The sequence below is a fragment of the Bubalus kerabau genome, chromosome 8 (genome assembly GCF_029407905.1).
Source record: "Bubalus kerabau isolate K-KA32 ecotype Philippines breed swamp buffalo chromosome 8, PCC_UOA_SB_1v2, whole genome shotgun sequence".
Lineage (NCBI taxonomy): Eukaryota > Metazoa > Chordata > Mammalia > Artiodactyla > Bovidae > Bubalus > Bubalus kerabau.
In genome coordinates, this window is record NC_073631.1 from 18,782,596 (window position 1) to 18,795,870 (window position 13,275).

General features: G+C 39.8%; 1 protein-coding gene and 1 long non-coding RNA gene across 2 annotated transcripts in view; one reads left to right on the plus strand and one right to left on the minus strand.

Annotated features, from left to right (window-relative positions):
• Nucleotides 1-13,275, plus strand: part of UMAD1 (UBAP1-MVB12-associated (UMA) domain containing 1) — a 260,313-nt gene that overhangs the window by 239,176 nt on the left and 7,862 nt on the right. The gene's annotated exons all lie outside the window — the stretch shown is intronic.
• Nucleotides 9,778-13,275, minus strand: part of LOC129658946 (uncharacterized) — a 113,350-nt gene continuing 109,852 nt past the window's right edge. The window contains exon 3 of the long non-coding RNA XR_008717606.1: nucleotides 9,778-9,912. This is a non-coding gene — a long non-coding RNA (uncharacterized LOC129658946). The remainder of the gene's footprint in view (nucleotides 9,913-13,275) is intronic.

A 13,275-nucleotide genomic window follows, 5' to 3' on the forward strand; every position in this document is an offset into this window, starting at 1 on the left:
TTACTTTTCAGTATTTATCAGAACTCATAACCTAAACCCTTATTTCCATCCTCATCGGTAGGCCATAAATTATCTAGTTTCTTCAGAGACTTCCCATCAACCCACCTGCAAAGAAAGCACAGGAGGGAAACACGGAGCTCTGGTGAACTCTGAGTGTAGAATCTGTACATTTAAGAACACTTTTGGAAATTACAGGTGTTCATTTCCAGGCCAGTTTGGCACTGAAGCCATAGCACTTATTTCTAGAAGGCTAAAGGAAAATTTGTATTGTGTTCTGAAAATGGACTCTCACTTTCACCTCTGAGGACCAGTTATTCTCACTTCCAATGAATTACCTTCTTTCATGCACATACAACTTTCTTATCCCTCTTCTATCAGATTTTCCCACTTCAGGAAAAACTCTACCTCATCACCTTACTGTTTAGGAGAGTAAAACAAAAAATCTTAAGGACTATAGTGCTCCAAATTTCCTAGAGATATTTCTAATTAAAATACTCCACTACAAATCTAGGTTAGCAATCTTGAGAGTGCTCTGAAGTACCTTCCAGATTCCTACCAAAGTTCAGTTCATACAACTTAATTTGCCTTTTTCAAGTACTCACATTTAAGATAACTTTAATATATTTTATCTGATTTGTTTAGTCACTCAGTCATGTCTGACTCTGTGATCCCATGGACCATAGCTTGCCAGGCTCCTCTGTCCATGGGATTTCCCAGGCAAGAACACTTGAGTGGGTTGTCATTTCTTTCTCCAGGGGATCTTCGCAACCCAGGGATCAAACCCATGTCTCCTGCATTAGTAGGTATATTCTTTACCACTGAGCCACCTGGGAAGCCTTTTATCTATTAATAATTTATTATTATTCTAATGATAATGCTAATACTATAACAATTTTCCTACATCTATTTATAATTATAAGATTTCCTCTCTATTATGGACTCACTGGCCTGAGAAAATACAGTCTGCTTTCTTAATATAAGGTGAATTATGAGAAGATTAGTACTTGCCTGTATTTTTCTTACTTGACTCCTAAATGTTTCTCATTATCAAGAGCAGGATGAAATTAAGTATTCTTCCATGGTAGGAATCCTTTTCATAACCATTGGAGTTCTGAGTCTCTTCTCCAGATAGTGTCAATACTTTCTACAGTTATCATTTGTATTGATTTCAGTGGTGTTTCCCTAAGAGCGTTTACTAATACAGAAGAGTTAGGGTCTAAGTCTACTTGGAATCATGGCACTCCAGAGCTGGATCATCTGATCCAATTACCTCTTATTTCAGAGGAGTTGACTGAAACACAGAGAGGCCAAATGATTTACAGAAGGTCACATGGTTTAGGCAGAGGCAGGAGTCCCTGGGACTTGATCTAGTGCTGTTGCTACTCAGTCTTGCAGATTAATTTTCAACTTGATGTACCAGAAACAGTGTATAGTCTGACAAGTACCTTCTTTTTCCTTAAAAACTTAGGAATCCTAAAAAAGGATGGCTCAAAGAATCGATTATACATTAATCAACTTTTATGTCAATCTTGAAAGCATCTTTCAGCCACACAGTGTATTGTTCTTTGAGAAATTCCAAGATGACTTGGATAAAGTTTGTTACTCTGCTGAGGCATTTAAACTATATTTAAATTTATTAAGCTATATGAATTTTAGATTTTCCTCTGATGAATTTTTGGATACAACTGTGGCTTTTCATTTTTAATCATTTCTTAGCATTACTCACTCTCAAGTTTGTTGAGCAAACTTTTCCCAAGAGCAGGTAATGACATCTTGCACCCTTACAAAAATACACAAAAGAATTACAGTGTAGAGTTCCAGTGTGGGTGAAAGGTTTTTGAGAAATTATGGAGCTGTGTCAAACAGGATTGAAATAACATCGGTTATACTCAGATGTTAATTCATAAAATATTAAATTGACAAGGCTCTTTTTGATTATGATTTTTAAAGCCAAGCAAAGTGTATAATAGTAAAGCATACAAATTTATTATACCTAAATAGATTTATAATTCAAAATAAGCGGGAACTATAGTTTGTTTCCCTTAGTTCAAGTTCTTTCTAACTCTACATACCTAAATAGTACTCGTATATTCATTGACTCCTGACAATCCTTTTAGCATTAATTTGTAGATTTCCACTAGTTGATTTTACTGTAGCTTAAAGTATTGTGCTGCAATACACAGCAATAGGTAGCAACAACCCAGATGTGTATCAGTGGATGAATGGATAAACAAAATATGGTATATACATACAACAGAGTAATAGCCGTAAAAAATTCTGATACATGACGCAACATATATGCATATGGCCTCTGAAAACATTACATTGAGTGAAATAAGTCAAACGCTGAAGGACAAACACTGTATGATTCCATTTATATGAGATACTTGAAACAGGCAAGTTGATGGAATATGATATGATAGATAGAAGTTACCAGGGGCTGGAGAAGCGAGGAATGGAGAGTTCCTTAATGGGTACAGAGTTTCTATTTGTGATGACAAGAAAAGTTCCAGAGATGGATAATGGTGTCAATTGCATGACATGCCTATATTAATGCCACTGAATTATACACTTATAAATGATTAGGGTCATAAACATTGTGTATATTTTACCACAGTAAAAAATATTGTCCTGAGTTTGCCATGAAGTGAAACAACAGCATGCCATTTGGGGCTCTGAGTGTGCACCGAGAAGGGACCCCGCCTCCTGCCACTCCTAAGAGCCTCTTCATTCTCACACTGGGGTAGAGAAAACGCAGCTGTGTTTACTTTTCCAACCCCATCTTCTGTTTTGAAATACAACCTTTTCGCAAATGAGAGCCAAAGTCAAGTGACACAGCTTTCTGCTCCCCTCTTCAGTTTTCCAAACACTGTTTACTGTTGGCCTAGCGGAGTTGTGGTTAGGTGCAGCACACCCAGGTAACACTATCACTCCCGTGCCCTCTGATGGAATTTAACTAGCCTACCTTCATGATTTCTGTGCTCAGCTTGGTATGATGTGTTTCTGTCTCACTTGCATCTTTATGTGAAAGCATACAATTGTGTATTCACCAACTATAGTATTTTCAAGTGTGTGGACCATTCCACACGTCAATTTGCAAGGAAACTAAGGCTTTTCTTAACTAGTATTTTCCTCTTTCTCAAAAAATTGTTTGTTTCCTGAGATTAGAAAGATGTTTATATGCAGCATGAACATGAGCTCCTACTGATAATTGTTTTTGAATTCTGGCTATGGAGATAACAATTTGAAGTGCATCCTAAAAATTATGTATTTATGTTTTTACATAATAATGGTAAAACAATGACAGAATACAAATTTTGCAATTAAAAGAACTGCAAAACAGATTAGCTGTCTTCAAACAACAACTTTAACATGAATTGATTAAAATCTAAATGTCTGTTCTTAAAAATGTATATTATCTTAGGTTTATGAATTTACTAAATGTTCATTTCATCAAAGCACATTCCAAAAAAGCCAGCATATAGCTATTATTTAATATTTTTAGATTTACTTTTTTGGAGGTATTTTCTACTAGTATCTTATGGTATTATTTCCATTCAATCAGTATCACATAAAACATTTGTTATATCTAATTATAAACATCTAATGATATACATTTAAACATCTAGTCATATAAAAACAGATATATTCTCTTATCAGCTTTAAAAATAGAAGAGTATTTCATTTGCTTTCTGATTGTATATGCAGACGGTTGAAGTACTTTATTGTTTTACAAAATGAAAAAAATCATTAGGATGAAATTAATATTCAGTGTGCTGAGGAAATGTGCAAGATCAGTTTTCATTGTGTTCCTTTGAAATTGACTAGAAAAAATATGATCTTGTTGCACTGCATTCTGAAAAAGTTGAATAGATATTTAAAATAAATAAAGCTATGTAAATGGGAAGTGGACTCCAGTGTGACTAACAAGGGATATCAGATTCTTCAGAACTGTGGTGTACATAGCAAGCTTGAAGAATCCATACACAAAAGCCTAAGCTATTGTGTAACCTTGGTGGTGATCAGATGCTATAGTTTTCTAAGCTATTACATATTTCATCCAGCTTGGTAGGTTTAACCTGGTAATAAGATGCTTAGTTGAACCTCTGTTTTCTTTAGTCACTCAGTCTGTATTTTAGGAACTTCGTCCTCTACCCCAGATAACACTTATCTGTAGAGAAACTGTTAAATTTAAGTTCTTTTAACAAATAAAACACCCAGACAGGTAAGCTTTAAAATTGTTTCTCTTTTTTTTTTTGGTATTTTTTTTTAATTTTATTTTATTTTTAAACTTTACATAATTGTATTAGTTTTGCCAAATGTCAAAATGAATCCGCCACAGGTATACATGTGTTCCCCATCCTGAACCCTCCTCCCTCCTCCCTCCCCATTCCATCCCTCTGGGTCGTCCCAGTGCACCAGCCCCAAGCATCCAGTATCGTGCATTGAACCTGGCCTGGCAACTCGTTTCATACATGATATTTTACATGTTTCAATGCCATTCTCTCAAATCTTCCCACCCTCTCCCTCTCCCACAGAGTCCATAAGACTGTTCTATACATCAGTGTCTCTTTTGCTGTCTCGTACACAGGGTTATTGTTACCATCTTTCTAAATTCCATATATATGCGTTAGTATACTGTATTGGTGTTTTTCTTTCTGGCTTACTTCACTCTGTATAATAGACTCCAGTTTCATCCACCTCATTAGAACTGATTCAAATGTATTCTTTTTAATGGCTGAGTAATACTCCATTGTGTATATGTACCACTGCTTGCTTATCCATTCCTCTGCTGATGGACATCTAGGTTGCTTCCATGTCCTGGCTATTATAAACAGTGCTGCGATGAACATTGGGGTACACGTGTCTCTTTCCCTTCTGGTTTCCTCCGTGTGTATGCCCAACAGTGGGATTGCTGGATCATAAGGCAGTTCTATTTCCAGTTTTTTAAGGAATCTCCACACTGTTCTCCATAGTGGCGGTACTAGTTTGCATTCCCACCAACAGTGGAAGAGGGTTCCCTTTTCTCCACACCCTCTCCAGCATTTATTACTTGTAGACTTTTGGATCGCAGCCATTCTGACTGGTGTGAAATGGTACCTCATAGTGGTTTTGATTTGCATTTCTCTGCTAATGAGTGATGTTGAGCATCTTTTCATGTGTTTGTTAGCCATCTGTATGTCTTCTTTGGAGAAATGTCTATTTAGTTCTTTGGCCCATTTTTTTGATTGGGTCATTTATTTTTCTGGAGTTGAGCTGTAGGAGTTGCTTGTATATTCTGGAGATTAGTTGTTTGTCAGTTGCTTCATTTGCTATTATCTTCTCCCATTCTGAAGGCTGTCTTTTCACCTTGCTAATAGTTTCCTTTGATGTGCAGAAGCTTTTAAGGTTAATTAGGTCCCATTTGTTTATTTTTGCTTTTATTTCCAATATTCTGGGAGGTGGGTCATAGAGGATCCTGCTGTGATGTATGTCAGAGTGTTTTGCCTATGTTCTCCTCTAGGAGTTTTATAGGTTCTGGTCTTACGTTTAGATCTTTAATCCATTTTGAGTTTATTTTTGTGTATGGTGTTAGAAAGTGTTCTAGTTTCATTCTTTTACAAGTGGTTGACCAGATTTCCCAGCACCACTTGTTAAAGAGATTGTCTTTAATCCATTGTATATTCTTGCCTCCTTTGTCAAAGATAAGGTGTCCATATGTGCGTGGATTTATCTCTGGGCTTTCTATTTTGTTCCATTGATCTATATTTCTGTCTTTGTGCCAGTACCATATTGTCTTGATAACTGTGGCTTTGTAGTAGAGCCTGAAGTCAGGTAGGTTGATTCCTCCAGTTCCATTCTTCTTTCTCAAGATCGCTTTGGCTATTCGAGGTTTTTTGTATTTCCATACAAATTGTGAAATTATTTGTTCTAGCTCTGTGAAGAATGCTGTTGGTAGCTTGATAGGGATTGCATTGAATCTATAGATTGCTTTGGGTAGTATACTCATTTTCACTATATTGATTCTTCCAATCCATGAACATGGTATATTTCTCCATCTGTTAGTATCCTCTTTGATTTCTTTCACCAGTGTTTTATAGTTTTCTATATAGAGGTCTTTAGTTTCTTTAGGTAGATATATTCCTAAGTATTTTATTCTTTCCGTTGCAATGGTGAATGGAATTGTTTCCTTAATTTCTCTTTCTGTTTTCTCATTATTAGTGTATAGGAATGCAAGGGATTTCTGTGTGTTGATTTTATATCCTGCAACTTTACTATAGTCATTGATTAGTTCTAGTAATTTTCTGGTGGAGTCTTTAGGGTTTTCTATGTAGAGGATCATATCATCTGCAAACAGTGAGAGCTTTACTTCTTCTTTTCCAATTTGGATTCCTTTTATTTCTTTTTCTGCTCTGATTGCTGTGGCCAAAACTTCCAAAACTATGTTGAATAGTAATGGTGAAAGTGGGCACCCTTGTCTTGTTCCTGACTTTAGAGGAAATGCTTTCAATTTTTCACCATTGAGGATAATGTTTGCTGTGGGTTTGTCATACATAGCTTTTATTATGTTGAGGTATGTTCCTTCTATTCCTGCTTTCTGGAGAGTTTTTATCATAAATCGATGTTGAATTTTGTCAAAGGCTTTCTCTGCATCTATTGAGATAATCATATGGTTTTTATTTTTCAATTTGTTAATGTGGTGTATTACATTGATTGATTTGCAGATATTGAAGAATCCTTGCATCCCTGGGATAAAGCCCACTTGGTCCTGGTGTATGATCTTTTTAATGTGTTGTTGGATTCTGATTGCTAGAATTTTGTTAAGGATTTTTGCATCTATGTTCATCAGTGATACTGGCCTGTAGTTTTCTTTTTTTGTGGCATATTTGTCAGGTTTTGGTATTAGGGTGATGGTGGCCTCATAGGATGAGTTTGGAAGTTTACCATCCTCTGCAATTTTCTGGAAGAGTTTGAGCAGGATAAGTGTTAGCTCTTTAAATTTTTGGTAGAATTCAGCTGTATAGCCGTCTGGACCTGGGCTTTTGTTTGCTGGAAGATTTTTGATTACAGTTTCAATTTTCGTGCTTGTGATGGGTCTGTTAAGATTTTCTATTTCTTCCTGGTCGAGTTTTGGAAAGTTGTACTTTTCTAAGAATTTGTCCATTTCTTCCACATTGTCCATTTTATTGGCATATAATTGTTGATAGTACTCTCTTATGATCCTTTGTATTTCTGTGTTGTCTGTTGTGATCTCTCCATTTTCATTTCTAATTTTATTGATTTGCTTTTTCTCCCTTTGTTTCTTGATGAGTCTGGCTAATGGTTTGTCAATTTTATTTATCCTTTCAAAAAACCAGCTTTTGGTTTTGTTGATTTTTGCTATGATCTCTTTTGTTTCTTTTGCATTTATTTCTGCTCTAAGTTTTAAGATTTCTTTCCTTCTACTAACCCTGGGGTTCTTCATTTCTTCCTTTTCTAGTTGCTTTAGGTGTAGAGTTAGGTTATTTATTTGACTTTTTTCTTGTTTCTTGAGGTGTGCCTGTATTGCTATGAACTTTCCCCTTAGGACTGCTTTTACCGTGTCCCACAGGTTTTGGGTTGTTGTGTTTTCATTTTCATTCGTTTCTATGCAAATTTTGATTTCTTTTTTTATTTCTTCTGTGATTTGTTGGTTATTCAGCAGCATGTTGTTCAGCCTCCATATGTTGGAATTTTTAATAGTTTTTCTCTTGTAATTGAGATCTAATCTTACTGCATTGTGGTCAGAAAAGATGCTTGGAATGATTTCTATAAAATTGTTTCTCTTGATGATGGCCTTTATGTTGGAGAGGGAGCATGGGGTTCTAAGTCAGGAGACCCCGGGTACAAGTCTTTGCCGGAAGGTAGTGTGTGACCTTAGATAATCACTACCCTTTGAGCCTCAGAAGATGAGAATAAGAACAACAGCTTCCCTATCAGATTTAGTGGGTTGTGAGGTTCAAATGCAGCAACGTATGTGAGACAACTTCAAAAGCCTTGTAAAGCACAAAACAAATAGTAGGTGCCATTTTCCCTGATTCTGATCAGAACTTTTCAGATCTAGATTTAACTGAATTGTGAAACTGATAAAACCAAACCAATAAGTTGTTTCAGAGAGCACTATAGGACACATACATTTTAAAAACCATGACTTTGTTAGGTTTTAGATTTCCCGATCATGTGGTGTCTGCATGATTTTGCTATATTTGTTTTGATTTTTTGGTGTGTTTACGATGCTTCTCTGTTTGTTTTTTTTTTTAATTGTAAATGGAATTGCTTTGGAAAGTAGAAATTGGTGGGGTTCTAATCTCCTAATAAAGGGCATCCCTTTTCCTCACCTGCATCTTGAGCCAATGGAGAAGTTAAGACCGAAGAGCCCACAAACAGAGGAACAAAAATGGTGCTCACCCTTTAGACCGATAGAGCCTCAGTTGGAGGTGGCTCAGAGTAGCAGCTAAAATGGACTTCCTTGTTCCAATAAACTTTCCCCACTGGTATGGACATGGGTTAAGTCAGGACAGCACACACACCTACCCTGGTTCCTTGTCTCCTCTATTCCAAGTAGAGTCAGAAGGAGAAAGACTCCCCAGGCCTCAGGATCTTGGGCAGTTCAGTTGCCCCCATCTAGAAACATGGACCCTTGGCCATCTTTCACCAACGAGGTAACTCATTCTCCCTCCTTTGGGAGGAGTAGGGGGTGGGCAGAAGGCCAGGGTGCTTAAAGAAAAATCCCTCTTTATGGAAGTCAAAGAAGAAAGGGGCTTTTCTCTTGAACAGAGGTGAACAGAAATTAAATAAGTGGCATTTATACTTATCCATCCCCTCTCCTACCCACTTCCTCAGCTCTTATCTCTGAGGCTCTCCTCCTCCTCCAGTGATTCCCTAGTCCTGCCACCCTGTTGCTGGTCCTGTACCCCGTACCCCTACCCCCAAGCACAGGTTTCCCTGCAGCCCCGTCAGACTGGACCGCATAGCTGTGGACAAATCCTGACTCCCAGGCAAGGCAGGCTGATGCTACGGACTGACTGTGTGCCCGCACCGCCCAGATTCTCATGTTGAAACTGATCTCCAGTGTGAGAGTATGTGGAGGTAGGGCCTTTGGAGGTGATTAGGTCATGAGGGTAAAGACTTCATGGACGAGATTAGGGCCCTTACAAAAGAGGTCCCAGGGAGCTCCCTGCCCCTTCTGCCATGTGATGTTACGGTGAAAAGAGGGCAGTCTGTGAGCCAGAAAGCAGGCCTTCCCACACACTGATTCTGCCAGCACCTTGATCTTGGACTTCTCAGCCTCCAGAACCATGTGAAGTAAACTTCTGTTGTTTATAAGCTACCTCGTCTAAGCAGCCTGAACAGACTAAGATGGTTGATTAAGGGGAGTTTGGAGTAGCTGAGGTTAGCTTCTGTTGCTCTTTCAGTGAAAGAAAGGTAGGTAGTTAGGTCTCTGGTAAAAATATTTCCCAAACGGTTTCCTCTCTAAAGTTTGCGGCAGTGCCTCATTGAACATCCTTTGGGAGACGTATCTGTGAACTTGTTTACTTGGCAAGTCAAGAACAACCCATCTCTTTCTTCAGGAAATAGATGTAGCTGGGGTCTCAAGTGAATTTAAAGTTCTCCTTGATATGTGATACATGTCAGTGATGATATGGAAAAGAGTGGGTCAAGTCTTATTAGGAAACAAACAAACAAATGCAAAAATCCACAATCAACATAATATGAAGAAATTTAAATTATTTAGTCACTCATTTGGACTTCTTGGTAGCCCAGTGGTAAAGAATCCGCCTGCCAATGCAGGACATGTGGGTTTGATCCCTGGGTTGGGAAGATCTCCTGGAGAAGGAAATGGCAACCCACTCCAGTATCCTTGCCTGGAGAATCCCGTGGACAGAGGAGCCTGGCGGGCTACAGTCCATGAGTCTGCAAAAAGTCAGACACAACTGAGCCACTGCACAGAAACAAACATAATCACCTCTCTTGAGCCAGCCACTGCTCTCATTCAAGGAAATGGAGAGGAATCTATTGTCCCTGGCTTTGAGCTTTCCACAGTTTTTCAAGGGTATGCACAGACTGTTAAGGGAATGCATGGACAGGGGCGTGGCTGAGGTTTGAGGAGTTAGGTGGGGCAGTCTTCCTGAAAGAGTCCTGATGTGCAGCATGCAGGGCAAGCTGAAATAGGCAAGGTGAAGGGAGTGGAAAAAGAGAGCAAGATGTAGGCAAAAATCATTGAAAAGAAGAAGACAAGACTCAGAGCTAAAAAGAGCCCAGCCTGTTCAGATAATAACAGTGGAGTAAAGATGGAGTAAAGAGTTTAGAGGATGGTAATAACAGAAAGCGAGGGATGATCGAGGCCAGCTTATGCCAAATGTGCTATGATAAGGCCTTTGTGCTTTTTTCCGAAGACGTGGAGGCATTGTAAGCGAGGACGAGCATGTGTCTCAGCCATCACCAGGGATGGGGAGAATGTGTAATAGTATAGAGGGAGTAACACCAGCTCAGGAAACCCTGGTGACATTCACACCAGGAGACCTTGGTGGTCTGCACTGAGAGAATGACAGTGGACCTGAAGAGCCATGGATGGACTCAGGGAGGCATCAAAGACATCAAAGTCAGTAGGATTCAGTCATTTACTGGATGGAGGGAGTGAGAAGGAGAGAGAAGTCAAAGATAACTCAGGTTTCTGAGTCAGGCAACCGTGTTGGCACCCATCACCAATAAAGAACATATCCCGAGAGCATTAGGTTTGGGGTAGACTTGGGAGGAAGCTGAAAGCCAGGTTTAGAACACACGGAGTTAAGTTCCCTATTGAGTGTCCGAAAGAATGATGTATAATAGGGTTTGCACATATGGGTTAGGAAGTCTTGATAGAAATCTGGGTTTGAGATCGGGGTGTGTGTGTACACGTGCACGCGTCTGCATATTCACTTTGGGTGGAGGAGTAGGGCGGTAGGCACCTTACGTATGGATAAGTTCCTCCAGGGAAGTATGTTGAGGCTAAGAACAAAGGAACAGAAATGAGGCCCTGGAAAATACCACTTCAGAAACAGGCAAAAAAAACAGACAGAAGGCAAACCTAACGAGTGTTACAGAAGCCAAGAAATAAAAACTCAGAGTCACCAGCCTTAAGTGCAACAAAGAGGTTCTGGAAGTTTTAGCACGTCAAGTCATCTTCTGAACGTAGTGAAAGAATGATGATATGAGTGACCTTGGAGAAATCAGTGGCAGTAGAGGGCAGAGAGCGAGGCAGACGGCAGCGGGTGAGGAGTGAGGCAGATAGCGAGTGTCAGCACCGGTGTCAGCCGGGCTGGGAGACAAAGTAGAGCGATAGTGGCGGTGGGGAGGGGAGCGGGGGAGGTCAGTGGGCGAGGCGCCAGGGGCCCTAGAGGCGCGGGGAGAATTTTCTGTAAATGCAGAACTGACTGTATGAAAGATGAGCAATTCGAGGCCACCTTCTGATGGAGGAAGAGTGGGGACAGAATGGCTGTGCAGCACCAGGAAAGGGTCTGCTTTGGGCGGGAGGAGGGCAGCTCGCCCACTATGGCAGGAGGGGGGCACAGGTGGGTACGAGGGCGGGTGAGGCTTGTGAACGTAGCAGGTAGGGGAGATCCTCAGGGGATGGTTCCTGTTTTCTCTATGATAAGAAGGAGGCTAGCCACCTGCTCACAGCAGGGAGGAAGGTGATGATGTTGGGCCAGAGAAGAGAAAGGGTGAAATCCACGCTGTCAAGGCGTGGGGAAAACGTCCTGGGAAAATAGGAGATCTCTGGCAGCTTAAGATTAACGATCACAATTTGTTTTTTTAATAAACTGTTTAAATGTCTTTTTTAAAAGAATCACTGAAAAAGCCCTTTATATTTTCAAAACCAGTATAAAACAGGATCCCCTACTGCACACGCTGTTTCTTGCTGGTTCATTTCCTAAAGTGCTCCTCTTCCCTGTTTCCACTTCTCCCCCACTCCAGTTGGCTGGTACTAAAGATTTTCCGGCTCTAGTCAAGCCACTTTTCCAAGAATACATGGAACAGATTACAGAGGCAAGCGCCAGCCAGCTTGCTTCCCCTTCTTCACTTACTTGTATACGTTCAGCTGGAGTTCTGAAAAGAGGAAGTCAAGAGAACTTTTTTCTTTTTTAAAGAAAGATGGGAGAAGCAGGAAGCACAGGCAGGTGGAAACACTGAGGGGAAAAAAGCAAGAAAAAGGGAGCAAATATGGAAACAAGAGTATCAAACCACAATGTAAACTGAAATGGTGTCCTAGATCAGAGAGAAGAGCGAGCAAAGAAAATACCTGCTTTCTAACCCAGCGTCTTAGTTTGCTACTAAAATGCTTAGTATCCTTGATCTGGGAGCCCAAGTCACGTGGAACACAGCCACTTTCCTTGCCTTTAGCTCTCTTCTACCTCATTTATTTGCATCAGCAATGAAGTATTCTGGGCTTTTGTTTGTTTCTTTGGACCAACCCCTTAATTTAAAAATTAAGTCGAGGGAATCAGAAACATGGGGCCAGATTCCGCTCCATTCACAGTATTTAACGGGTGCTCGTTACGTGCAGGTACAACTGTTCTGGGTAGTGGGGATTTGCAGAAAAATAGGAAGTAGTCTCTACATTTGCAGTATAATTTCTCCCAGTTGAAAGGAGACCACTGCTTAGGACTCAGGTAGGTAGAAGAGCCCAATCCTCTGGCTTTGATCAGCTAGCCAGACAGTTACTGGCAAGTAGCTTCTTAGAAGAAAGTTTGGGTCCTGCGTGCAGTGTGCCCTGCTTGTATCACCTCTTTCTAACCTCTCGTCCCCTGATACTTCTGACTCAGATTTGCCCCCCGCCGCCCCCCAATCAAGACACCGATGTGATGCAAGCGGATACCAGCTGAAGCCAAAATAGAATGGACAGTTATCTGGGGAGATAAAGTGACAGGAGTACCGTGTTCCCTGTTCAGGCTATTGTTCAAAGGAATGTGTCTTTTATTTATAAACATAAAATTTAAAGGCATAGACAGCCAGAGCTTGATATTACCTCTTTTTCCTCTCTTTTCCTAGAAATACACTTGATATAGCTACCTTCTTTGTATGTAAACTGAATGTGTTAGATGAATGTTTTATACCTGGTTTCATGTTCTTTTAATAGGTTCTATTACTGTTGGGGTTAAGGCTGCTTTCTAAATTTTAATGCTTCAGTATTTTGCTTTTATAGGATACTATTTTATCTGTACTTTTCTGAGGCACCAGGTTACTGAAAAAGGCAGGAGGTTTTAAAAGATGCCAAATACAGGTGCTGTTCATATTAAT